Consider the following 13,843-nt stretch of genomic DNA (forward strand, 5'->3'; position numbering starts at 1 on the left):
GAGGTGAATATGGGAAAGCTAAAGCTATTTACTACTTACTGCTACTCATCTCTTTCTTCTTACAGGAGCAGCTTTCTATCCACTACACCCTGCTACCTCTATGTAATTCTTTACAGTAAGTCAATGAGCATACTATCATCAATACCCTCCCTAGTCACATTGAGGGAAATAAGTAAAAGCTCTAGAAATGACTGTTTATGGTATTAAAGTTTAAGATTTATATTTTTGAATAGATTTCATGGCATGGATTCAAGAAAACCTAGGTTCAAATCCTCTCTCTGGTAGTTATTAGCTCTTGACAAGTCACTTCACTTCTCTAAACCTCGGACTGCTCATTGCAAAATGGGAAAATAACACTGGCACTGATTTCACAGGGGTCATTGTAAAGTTCAAATGAGAATATGCACATAAAGTTTAAAATGCTTCATAAACATTTATTCTTAATACATCAAAATATACCGAAATATTGGGAAAAACTAAAGAGTGTGTTCAGCGATATCAAATTAATCACCATTTTTATTTTATTTTGATATTGTGCATTATCTACAACAATAGATGTTCTTTTTAAATAAGAACATACTATATAAAATTACTTCACTATGCAGAGAGTATTAAATGGCTTATGATGTCTTCTATCCTTGAAATACTTCCTTTCTAAATAAAAGACACATAGTCATAGAGATGTCTACAACTGTGGACTGGCACCATATGGAATGACTAGATGAGTGCATTTTTGAATAAATTGACTGGACATTTTGGGGTTATGTGAACTTGACCTCAAATAACAACTTACTCATCTAGTGCTCCAGGCCATGAATCAGGCCAGACTTTTTTTACTTGCCCTATCTGAGGAGATTTTCTTTGTTTCTCATCTATAAAAGGAAAGGGCTCTATGTCTTGGTTCTTAAAGTCCTTTATGTCTCTAAAATCCCGTGATGCTAAAGAAATGTGGAGTTCTGCATGCTTTGAATTATAACTATCTAAAATAGGCACTTGTAAAAATGAAAAGATTACACTTTTTCCTGGGTCACATTTATATGTGCTTTGATATCAAGTCTGAATTATGCATAATCTTTAATGGTTGTTTAATAGTCTCATATTCACATATTTATACAATACTTTTTTTTCTGTTGAGTGTGATGTAGTAGAAATAGTCCAAGATTTGGACTAAAGAACTTAATTTAAATTTCAACTTTTTTCCTTACTACCTCTGTCTGGGTTTCAGTTTCCTCACCTATAAAATGAAGAGATTAAATTAGATGAAATGTAAGTTCCCTTCCAGTTCTAAAGTTTTGCCCAATGAGTGGCCATTCAATACTAACTCCCAATTCAATTCATTCTACATTTGGAAAACTAATTATTTGAAAGATTTTGCCCACATCTTGTAAAATAGCACCTCTGGCCAGTGGGACCTGCCTCTCTCTATATATTTTCCCTACTTCCTTTTCTCCCCTATCTTCATGAAAAGGGAAGATTCTGATTCATATTTAAGAAATGATATAGGAAAAATATAAAGGAAAGATGAGTGATAGGTAGTTGTAAAGGAGTTTTAATCTTTATGTGCATTTGTGTTTCTGATAATGTGTGTATGTGTGTGTATGCGGGCATGCAGGTATAGGGGTAATTTAGCAATTTTGTTGTTTTTTTTTTTTCAGTCACATCCAACTCTTCATGATCCCATTTGTGGTTTTCTTGGCAAAGATAATGAAGTGGTTTGAAATTTCCTTCTCCAACTCATTTTACAGAGGAGGAAACTGAGACAAACAGAGTTAAGTGATTTGGCCAGGGCAACAGAGCTAAGTAAGTGTCTGAAGGTGAATTTAAACTCAGAAGATGAGTCTTCCTGACTTCAAGCCTGGCATTCTATCCACTGCACCACCTACCTTTCCTGGATTTTAAAATTAGAACTTTTTAAATCTGAAATGGCCTGCTTTGTGAAGTAGTAGGTTCCTCCTCACTAGACATTTTCAAATAACAAAAGATGGCAATTTATACAATTTTAGAGTGATTTTGTGTTAATTAATACATTTGGTAGGATGGTCTCTGAAGTCTCTTCCTATTCAAATTCTACAATTTGTTTGGAGGAATTAATGTTAGAGTGAGCTAGGTGGCATGATGGATAGAGTACCAAATGATGAGGCAGGAATCTCTGAGTTTGAGCTTTTACTAGGGTGTTTACCCATTTACCAGCTATATGGCCTTGAGCAAGGTATTTAATCTCTCTCATGCATTATATTCCTCATCAATTAAATGGGAATCATTCTAGCACCCACTTTACAGACTTTTTTTTTATAAATGAAGATCAAATAGGGTAATATGTCACTTTGTAAATCTGAAATGCTATGTAAATATTTAGTAGTAGTATTAATCATAGTAGTCATAGTAATTGTAATAATAACAGTAAGTTTGCCTTGGAAGGATACAACAATCATGTTTTCACCCATTTAGAATGGGCCTGCCCATTTTCATTGCAGCTTGTTGTAGAGCTTAATTTCATTATCTATGTGCTCTCTGAACAGAAGACCTCCTCTTTCTTTCATATTTATTATATAACTCACCCCTATTAGTCAGGGTGCAGGGCAAATGAGTTGAGTCCTGGAGACTCACTACATCATCATCATTAGGCATTTTTTGGTAGAGGAAAAGTACTATATATATATATATATATATGTGTGTGTGTGTGTGTGTATGTATATATATATATATATATATATATATATATATATATATGTAGCAATGTAGGTGGAGCTAATTCATACTGGTTCTCTCAAGCATATTGTTAAATTTTCCATGTGAGCATTTGCACCTCTGAAATGGATTTATAGTTGTGTTGTAGCCTGGATTTAAGAAAACTATGGAGGAAATATTATGTAATACAGAACATTCTGCTTTCCCCCCCCCCCCTTAGGAGCTGCTTAAATGTATACCAACAGATACCTATATAAATGGTACCCAGAACAAGTGGAAGAAAAATGAGGAATCTTAATAGTGAGAGAAGAGAATCTCCCTATGGATGAAAAAACCCACTATATTGAATTGGAAACAGAAACTCTTTGTGTATAAGGGGAGAAAGAATTTATTCTATTCCACTATAGGGTAGTTTGTTGTTTTTTGTTTGTTTGTTTAACTAATTCTTCTTGGTTGAAACTCTCACTTTCCCAGTTACCAAGGGCATGAAGTAAGTTTGTGTGTCTGCTTCCATGCTTTATAGCATGATTTCTTCAGCTATATCGTCAGCTGCCTTCAATGAAGATAAAAACATCATTAAGGGCAGCTACTGAACTGACAGTAAGAGGTTTAAATTGAAAAGGCAACAAATCAAGACTAAAGTAGAAGGAAAGTCGGTGCACAATATTTTGCTTGCAGATGATTGGGCATTCAATGCATTCTCTGAGGATGAGATAAAGTGTGAATCAATTCTTTGCTGCTTGTGCTAATTTTAGCCTAAAAATTAACAACAAGAAAATGCAGCTTCTCCACCATCCGCCACTATAACATTCATGTATTGAACTATTGGTTACAGCAAATGGAGAAATTTTTTTCTTTAAATTTTTCAGGAATGTTCAAAGAAATTATGAGGTTGACCCACATGTTCCCAGAGGTAGCTCAGTGTTTGGCAGACTGAAGGAAAGTATGGGAGAGAAGAAGTATTAGACTACCTACCAAAATGAAGGTCTACAGAGCCATTATACTGAACTCATTGTTATATATCTATGAAACCTAGACAGAATACCAGTACCATGCCAGGAAACTAAATCACTTCCATTTGAATTATTTTAGAAAGACTCTGAATATCATCTGTCAAGATAAAGTTACTGGACACTGAGATCCTTTATTGAGCTAAACTGCCAACCATTCAAATTCTGCTGCAAAGAACACAACTCAGATGGGTGGCCACATTGTTCAAATGGCAAACACGTTTCCCTAAAATGTTATTTTATGGAGAACTCACACAAGGCAAGTTTTTACATGGAGGACAGAAGAAGTGATGCAAGGACCTCTTAAGGTATCTCTGAAAAACTTCAGAATCAATGGTGTGACAAGAGAGATACTGGCAAAAAACCACCCAGCAAGGTATGCTCACAACAAAGAAGGTACTATATCTAGGATCAAAACAGGATTGCAGTAGCTTAAAAGAAATATGCGATCAGTGAATTGAGAGACATATTCACTTCAAATGTTCATGTGGGCTATCTGTACCTAACTTTGGTAGAACCTTTCAAACTCATATTGGTCTGATCAGTCACAGTCAGACACATTGCAACTTGACTCTAGCACAGTGATGTCATTTTGGTCCTCTTCCAGAAAGGACAATAATAAACCAACAAATCATTTCTTCTTGGTAACTAGGTGCTACATTCTGCTGTTTCCCCTTTGCACGGGCTCTCTACATTTGGTATTTTAGCCCAGTTGAACCTCTCACTACATAGACTACAACTCTGATCATCTTTTGCCTATACATCCAGTGCAAAAGTTTTCCAAAGCATATAAATTTCACTGGAGCATAGATTTTCTCTAAGGGACACAAAATATGTTGTTATACCCAATGTGAATCTTTACAAACATGAAAATTCATGGTTATGCATCCCAGTGATTCACGTGCACTATGAAAATTTGTACTGCGTGTGTGTGTGTGTGTGTGTGTGTGTGTGTGTGTGTAGCCCAGGATTTTCACTAAAATTCCCTTTTTCTTTGCTTTTGTCAAGCTTAATTATTAGATCTTGTTTTTAGAAAAAAAAATTGTCAAATAGTAAAATTTTTGACAGAGAGATAATTTCCATCTAGATGGCTCTGGGACAAATATACTTTCTGAATTGATGAACATTCATTTATCTCCAATAAGCAAACAATAGCACATAGAAGGTAGAATTATATAAAAATAGGATCTCTCAATTCATAAGGAGAAATTATTAATGATGTTAAAATAGTGTTCAAAAGTATTTCAGAATAATTCCTGTATGTCTGGGTTTTTTTTATCTTTAAAATTCTGGATCATTGTTAACAATTTACATTAATGTTTCCAATTTCCTTTTAAATAATATGATGGTAGAAATTTAGATATCTATTCTCTCTTGGAGAAAATAATAATCCAAAAATTCATGAGTAAAAGGTGACTTTGTTCATCTCTTTACAAAATTATTTAAAACCTCAATTCATTAGTGTGACTTTTCATTCCATTCTATTCAGCTGAAATCTAGCTAATTCCACATTATAGCACCTGACTTTTTCCTTAGTTATATTTGAAAAGTAGATCTCTGACTGAAGCCTTCCTAACAAGACTAGAGACAGCTTCATTTCAGCTGCTTCATACACATCATAATTCTCCTACTGAGCTATCTATTACTCTGTGGGATCATAAGTTATTTCTACATTATGCAAAATGCAACATGCATCAAAGGTGACATATGCCATTTTGGGGCTTTCTTATGGCTCACCTAACAAATTGTAAGGACAGTCAAGTCAAAATGAGATTTCAGAATCCCAAATATGCATTTCTGGCCTGTGGCTCATCAGATGTGTAGCTCTTTTATATACTTCTTCTGCTGCATTGTGGAAATGCCTCCAGAGAGTAACGTATAAAAAGGAACACTAAGTCTGTCTCTCACCAAGCACTGCCTATGTGTTTGATTCTGTAATCTCATTTTAAGTGTCTCTTGCAAATTGAGTCGTGTCCTGTGAGGATAGACACTATCATCTGCAACAAAAATACACAGTTAACGAGATCCTGTACTGTTCACATATGGCTAAACATATTCTCTAATATGTTAAGGTGAAAATAGATGTTTCTTCTGCACGAGGCTTCATGCTCTGACACTTCCTTTTTTTTCCCCCAACATATGGCTTAGAGTAGGCATAGTCCCTAATTATGGTACAGAGGTAACAAAGAGCAGAGCAATTAAGGCAAAGATATTCTTTCTCAAACTCTTAAAGAAACACATATTGAAGACTGACAGCCAAAGGAAATTTCCCATTGCATTCTTCTCAGCCTCTATTTTTGCAAGAGAGAGGACATGGTTTGAGAACATGACCTAGTGTTTTTTGGTTTTTGGTTTTTGGGTTTTTTTTTAAGCAATTGGGGTTAAGTAACTTGCTCAAGGTTACACAGCCAATTATTTCTGGGTGTGGTGCTAAGTATCAGAGCCCGGATTCGATCCCCAGGTCATCCCAACACTGGGGCTGGTGTTCTTACTTGCTGAGCCACCTGGTCGCCCCTACCTAGTGTTTTTATTAATAAGTTGATGATATTCTGGCTACTTTGAGAGGGTTTCCATGGTCATGGAGAGTAGTAGGTAAGAGAGTAGTAGACCTGCACAACTTGGCAGTGGGTAGGGGCCAAAATTAAGATAGGCTAAACTTCTTTTGGCTGATGATAGGTTTTTAGCAGCTCACTTTACAAGTAAAGGTATAATTAATAATTAAATTATTTTGCAAATAACAAGGGAAATTTTGATTAGCATCAAAAATTAATTACTTATTACTCACATTAATGCAAAAAGTGACTTTGTTAAATGGTATAAGTTTTAACATATTTTTCAGGTTTTCTTACTGTTTACATTTAGTTAATGGGACATAGCATACTTCTTGTCAACAATCAGTTTATCATACTCTGAAATCATTTTTAAAACCAATCTCTTTAAAAATCTGAAAACTAACCTTACTAGCCACATTATTTTCTGAGTTTAGTCTCTTGAAAAACATTTGTTCCCACTGAGATCTGTCAACAGTTTGGATGCTTTAATTTATTTTTCATCGATGTCCAATTTGCTTAAGTCAAGATATTTTTATTCAAAACAGCAAAAAAGATTGTACTCCTTTGGAATGGCCATTACGACAATATTTTGTCTCTTCTGTCAGTAAACAAGTATCTGTCCATTCCAGATTAAGTACTCTGTGCTCTGATGCTATCTTCCATTTCTTTTTATCAACCATTTTACAAAGTCACCCCAAAAACTTTAATGTTATAAGCAAAAAAAATCTCCACAACAGCTCACGTAGAAATACACGCAGAACTTAGTGTTTGACTTTGGAGAGAACACCATATACTCATGTAACTTGGAGGGGGACCCCACAGAAAGGGAAAGGAAGAAACCCTCATGTTGTTGCCACTCATCACATTCCAGCATCATCTACATTGGCATGTAGTTGCACTGAATTTATCCCTGTTCAACACCAGTAACAACCAGAAACAAGAGAAAAATTATGATTCTCCTTCCCTGTCAGACAAGAGACAGAATGATATCAGATGGTTGGTTGCTGCAGGTTATATGACAAACAGGAGAGAGGGCTCAGTGCAACATACATACCAAGTTGCACAATGGACACAATAGTGACTAGTGGAAGGTAGGTTAAGTGGGGAACAGACAATGCACTCGTTACATGTTTGCTTTCCTTTACATTCTCTACATTTTCCTCAGATGCTCTGCAATATTTTGGCAGGCAACAAGTGACCCAGGGGCTGTATGTTGTGTAGGTCTGAGCTAAGGTGATAGTAGGAGTTGCTCCAGGACATGAGAGCTCACAATAGCAGGAGAGTTGGGGTTGGTAGACAAAACCAGGAATAAAATCGTGATTGTGCCCAAAGAATATACATGTGCAGCAAATAGACAGAACTCTTCATCAAGCTCAACACCTAGTTGTGTAGCTCAGATATTTTTTCTTTTTATTTGTCTTTTCATCTTATTTAGGCTCTCCTTGTTCCCTCTGGCCATCCAATATCACTAATATTATTCTGATTTATTGATATTCGTTTAAAATTTTACCTGAGGCAGACTAGGATCTTTCCAACCATGATATATTTTCCCTACTTCCTCTTCTCCCCTATCTTCATGAAAAGGGAAGATTCTGATTCATATTTAAGAAATGATATAGCCAGACTGCAACCTGAGGGCAGGGTAAGGTGGGAAGTGGGAAATAATACAACTGATGGGATTTATAAAATAACTGAATGCATGGATTCTTCTTCTCTAGAAATGGTAGGGGAAAAAAAAAACAACAAAAACCAAGATTCAGACAAGCACAAGTACATAGCCCTAGGTAGAAAGAAGGTAGCATGCTAATTGGAAAGAGAGCTTTATTCAGAGATGAAACCTCTGTGTTTGAGACTAGCTCTGCCACTTGCTACTTGTGTGACTGTAGGTAAGGGACTCAACCTCTTAGTTATAAAAAAGGAATTGAATTAAATGATCTCTAAGGTCCCTTCCATGGGTAGCTAGATGGCAAAATGAAGAGAGTACTTGGCTTTGAGTCAGAAAATCTCATCTTCTTGCATTCAAATCTAGCCTCAAACACTGTGTGACCCTGAGGAAGTTATTTACCTCTCTGCCTCAGTTCTTCTGTAAAATAAGCTGAAGAAGGAAGTGAGAAAAAAAAACATTCCACTATGTCTGTCAAGAAAACCCTAAATGGGGTCACAAAGAATCAAATACAAATGAAACAGATGGAAAATAACCAGTTCCCTTCCTACTCTAAACATTTGAATTTAAGCATGTATTTGTTATGTGCATATAATTTCCAGAGGGGGAAAAAAGAATAAGGAAATCAATTATGTGAACATTAAGTGTTAGGCAGAATTAAATATGAAGGAATTCATGGAAGTTCAAAATCAAGAATTGAATCATAATATTTAAATTTTATTTGTGAGTTTGTAAGTGAGAGAGTATAACCGTGCAGGGTATTGAACATTGATTATCCTAATTGGAGTAGAGAGTATAAAGGGTGAATGGGTGATAGGAATAAGAAGAGGAAGCATTTTAGATATCTATGATTTTGGTTTTTTTTTTCTATTAGTACCTGGGGATTATTTAGTCCCTAAGAGGGGAGTGCTCAAAAGATAACCAATATTTGAACATGACTCTTCATGGAATGTGTAGAATTAATGAGGGCAAAAAGGGACCAGAGGCAGAAAATTCTTCAAAGAATATGCTTTTTGCAGGCTTACATCTGGTTTTGGTGGAATGATTGAACTCTATGTATCTTCAGAGACATAGCAATATACATCAAGAAAGTCAAGTAAGAATTAGTAATTCTAATAATTGAAAAGCAAAATTATAGAAAAAAATCATAGATGTCTTCCTTAAACTTTTCTAAAATGTTCCCCAATTACTCATAGTCTAATCTTTGAAGAAAGCTCATTCAAAAGACTCTACCATATACCAAGGCAATGCACTTCATTTTGGGATAATTTAGTGTTTTGGAAGATTCTCTTTAAGTTAAAATTTTCCTATTATGTACCTACATCTTGCTCCTAGTTCTAGTCTCTAGAGACAAGCATAGAATTTCTCTTTAACATAAAAGATCCTTACATAATTGGATATAGCTTTCAAATATCCCTCCTTTCCCAATTTATCATTTAGGTTTCTCTTTAACAAGCTAAATATCCCAAGTTCCTTCTACAAATTCTCATATGGCATATTCTTCTATCTTTCATTCAACTTCTAGATAAACTCTATGCATCTTTCCTAAAACATGCTAACCATGAGTAAATGCAGTACTCCAATTATCTTTGGACTAGATAGATAAATATATTACCAAACTATTACTTTCCTTATTCTTTACAATATCACTCTTTCAATAAAGTTTCAGATGACATTTACTTTTTTTTTGGTTGCCAGCATTAACTTAGATGATTTGTTTCAATTTTGAAGTTCAAGGAAAACTCTTTATCTTCCTTACACCAACTGTCATCTAACCAGATATCCACAACATCATATTTTAGAGCCAATTTTGGGAATCTCAAGGATCAATATTTAAATTTATTTCCATCAATTTTCATTTTGGTTCAATTATTCTACCTTTCTGATATCTTTTTTTGTATCCTATTATCAAACATATTAGCTATTTTACCATGCTATGTGTCATGTAAAAAATTATGTATACAACATCTATTCCTTCATATAAGTCATTGACAAAGTGGGAGTGGATAGATCTCTGGGGCACTTAATTAGAGATCTCTCTCCAAAATGGCATTCACTGTTAGGTCCTTGAGGGAAAGGACTACATTTGGCTTTTCTTTGTATCTTCAATACTTAACATTCTGGTTGTAACATAGTAGGAGTTTTATGTATTCTTATTGATGAATTGATATTAACCCATTAATGATCACTGTGACTACAAAAATTTCCATTTGCAAATAAACTATCATTTTTTTTCTAAAACATAATTTGTCAATGCTTGTCAGAAATTATGAATAAAATGTTAATAGTATTCTCCTCATCTGCCAATCTGAGAATTCTGTTTAAAAATGCTATTTATGTGGCATTACCTCTTCTTGAACATGTTTGCGATATTATATAAACCCTTGGGGGTTAGGTGTCATGTTTTAGGATGGGTTGCTACGGTAAAAATGCTTTCTTCTTTGAGGAAAGTAGGGTGGGATTCAACCACATGGAAGGATTTTTAGTCTAAAAGAATGTATGTCCTGGAAGAATGTGGATTTGACAGTGATAGTGCATTGCTTGTCTCTAGAAGTCCCAAGTTTAGCGTTTTTCTTTGTTGTGTGGTGGCCTCAACCCAAAAGAGTTTTATGACCAACTTCTCTCTTCTCTTTTTCTTGTTTGAAGTGGAGATGTAGACAAGACAATTTCTAATATTTCTAGTGGAATCATAGCAAAAATTAAAAAAAAAGTAATTGAGTAGCCAATGAGACTGAAAACAATCATTGTAAACTCAATGTTGGTTCTGGACCACAGATTACAAAGGGATTTAGTGTAATCTCTTCATCATTTGTTATTATCTAATCTATCCTAACCAGTAAGAGTATGCTTTATTAGATACTTCTATTATGTGTGACAAAGAAAGCTTTGTCTTTCTCTTTAGTCTTTTTTTTTTCACCACATAACTGGCCTATGACCTTTTCCAGTAATACATTTCTGATGACATCCTTTATTCCATTTTCACATGCAATTCTTTAGTTGTGATATTCAGCGAGATATCCATTACCACATGAACTTTTGCCTTTCCTTCCTGGAGATCAGAAACCTTAATTCTTCTGACATTAGAACATTCTCTGAATTCTATGCAGAGTACAACAGTAAGAATATTGTCACTTCACATATTGGGAATGCATTTCAGGTCTCACCTTGGAGTAATTAAGAACAATGACCAAAATCAAAGGTAATTGATCCATTCACATTTTGTCAAACAAGATAATTTTAATACTATATACAATATAGACAATACTATTTCATTTGTTCTCTTCTTCCATTAGCCTTGAAGAGAATTCTAGACTGCCTAGCAAACTATAGACTGCCTAGCTCCCAGATAGCATAAATTACTATTGCAGATGTTTTCACTTGAAATAGCTGACTAGAGAATGCTCAACCTCTGCAAAGGTTAGTTACCTACAGGGTATCCCCTACACCACAATATCAATCACTTACAGCTTTGAGAGATTGAATCCAGTGATCCAGAATCAATGAGTCACAAATTATAGTTCATAGTACTTACAAAAATAAAACAGAGTAAACCCTGAACAAAACCTAGCTCAACCTATGGATATTGCCAGAGCAAACATTTGATAATTAAATGTTTTTTCAAGGTCTCTATTTACTTTTTGGGCCTTATCCAAACCCCCCCCCCAAAAAAAAAAACCATGATCCTTGAGTAAGCCATCAGTCAGTGACCACTAAGTGTATAAGATAACTCTGTTTTAGGCTTCATTGTTTATTACATATTTTTGTCTTCAATTTATTATCATCACCAAACATTTTCATCTTCCATGGGTACCTAAGGATAATTTGAATAAATTTCCATATGGAACTATCTTTGATGTCTTTATTTCCAGAAAGAAGAACATTATGTTTGTGAAAATTAGGGGAAATAAAAGGATTTGACCCAGGTATCTAGGGCAACAAGTGGTGGGGAATGTAAGAAAGGGATGTCCTATTCTTTACTACATTTTTCCAGTTTTGATACCTAAGATGGAAAATATCTTTCCAATGTTAAATGATATGTACAGGTGTGTGTGTGTGTGTGTGTGTAAACTGGCAGTATGAAATGGGTGTTTACTAAAACTTAAAGCCAAGATAGTTTAATCGTCATGGATGATTCCCTCTGTTATAGATTTCCCCCCACAAGTCTTCTCTACTCTATTATGTGTATTCCCTATTTAAACATTTGCTTTGAGAATTGTCACTTTACCACTTTGAGAACCCAAGATGTCAAAAGAGAAATCTCTTTTCACCTTTCTAGTACATAACGTCTATATGTTTCTGTAGACAGCTTTCCAGTTGGAAAAATTAACAAGTCTACAGGACTTGTCAACTTCCTTGTGATAAACCTCTTTACATTTGCCTAAGCTCTTTCCACAAGGAAGAAGAAATACATTGTATCTTTAGGCCTTTACTTTGAATGCTCACATTGAATAGAAACTGGCAAATTTGGACCATCCTTGGTACAGTATCTTGGAAACTTGGTGGTTTATTGGAGAGAGAGCTGGACTTGGAGACAGGAAGACACAAATACATGTTTTGTGACTTCTAGCCAAGTAACTTGCCTCCTCTGGGGTTCAATTGCCTTTTCTGTAGCACAAGGGAGTTGGACTTAATAGCCTTTAAAATCCCTTCCACCTCCAAATCTGTGATCCTATAATTTTGAAACAGCATTATTCTGTGATGTCATGATTTTTAACTCAGTCTTACACATCACATCCTCAAAATTCTTTTGTGAGTTCCCAAGCATTCTCTTCATAAATAGGAGGTATTCAGAAATACAGAATTTGAATAAATGCCATTAGCCAATAATTATTTTTTAAGAACTCACTTATGGTCCAGGCACTGTGAGGTAAGGGCAATGCAAAGACAAACTAACAAATAAAAACAACAATCTTTACCTCAAAGAAGTAGTATGAAATTCCATTAGTTTGGCAGCATCTCATTTGCTCCTCAGAAAAGTAAGCACTATGACTATACATAGTGTGAGATGGGGAGGTGGGGTCGGATTCATGAAACATTATAGTATGATCCAAACTCCTTCACATAATTCCACTTAGACCACTGGCCAATGGTCAGCTGTCAAATGCTTCTAGGATCATTCACTCCCATTCCTTTATCTTTTGAATTCTCTCTTCAGTCACTCAGCACTCATTCTTCTCAAGTTCTTGATCAACTACCTTCTTGTGAAACACTCCTCCAAACCTGTCCTGACTCTTGAACTACTTTTTATTAAAAGTGAATACTGTTCATCTATGAACTGGTTCTCATAAATACTTAATCCAGGCACTGACTCAATCCACACTCCTTCCTTGCACCACAGGCATACTATTTTCTAAGGGCTAACACAAGCCTTGGGGCTACTTCCAGACTCTCATACAAAAGCAGAAAATGAGAGGCAGCTGCACTTCCCTATGTCCTCAGGCACACAGCTGTTTCTCATTTCCTGGAATACTCAACTTCTGAACTTCTGACATATGATCAAAAATCTGAGAGGTTCTTTTTAGTTTAGGTAGAAGTTGTCATGAACTGCAATCTTTCATATCCTATTACTATTACAAGGATTCTTGTTTTTTTTTTCTCATTTTAAGTTATGTTCATAATAATAATTAAATAATAAACCAACTTTGTATAACTCTATAAAATTTAACTATCTTCTCTACTTTATGATAAATATGTGTGCTTGGATGTAACCAGTATCAATAAATGGGTGTTGACTAAAATACAAAGGCAAAATATCTCACTGGAAGAAGAGTTGACACATTTTATATATGTGACTGTGGGCAAATCATTTACCCTTTCAGGACATGAAGACAATATGTATGTGTTGGTAACATCCCACAGTAAGAGATTTTGTCTTTGATTATGTAGATAGATAGATAGATAGATAGATAGATAGATAGATAGATAGATAG

Source organism: Petaurus breviceps, unplaced genomic scaffold (assembly GCF_028583685.1).
Source record: "Petaurus breviceps papuanus isolate PSGF00001 unplaced genomic scaffold, PetGlider_PUasm1.0 76, whole genome shotgun sequence".
NCBI classification, from domain to species: Eukaryota; Metazoa; Chordata; class Mammalia; order Diprotodontia; family Petauridae; genus Petaurus; species Petaurus breviceps.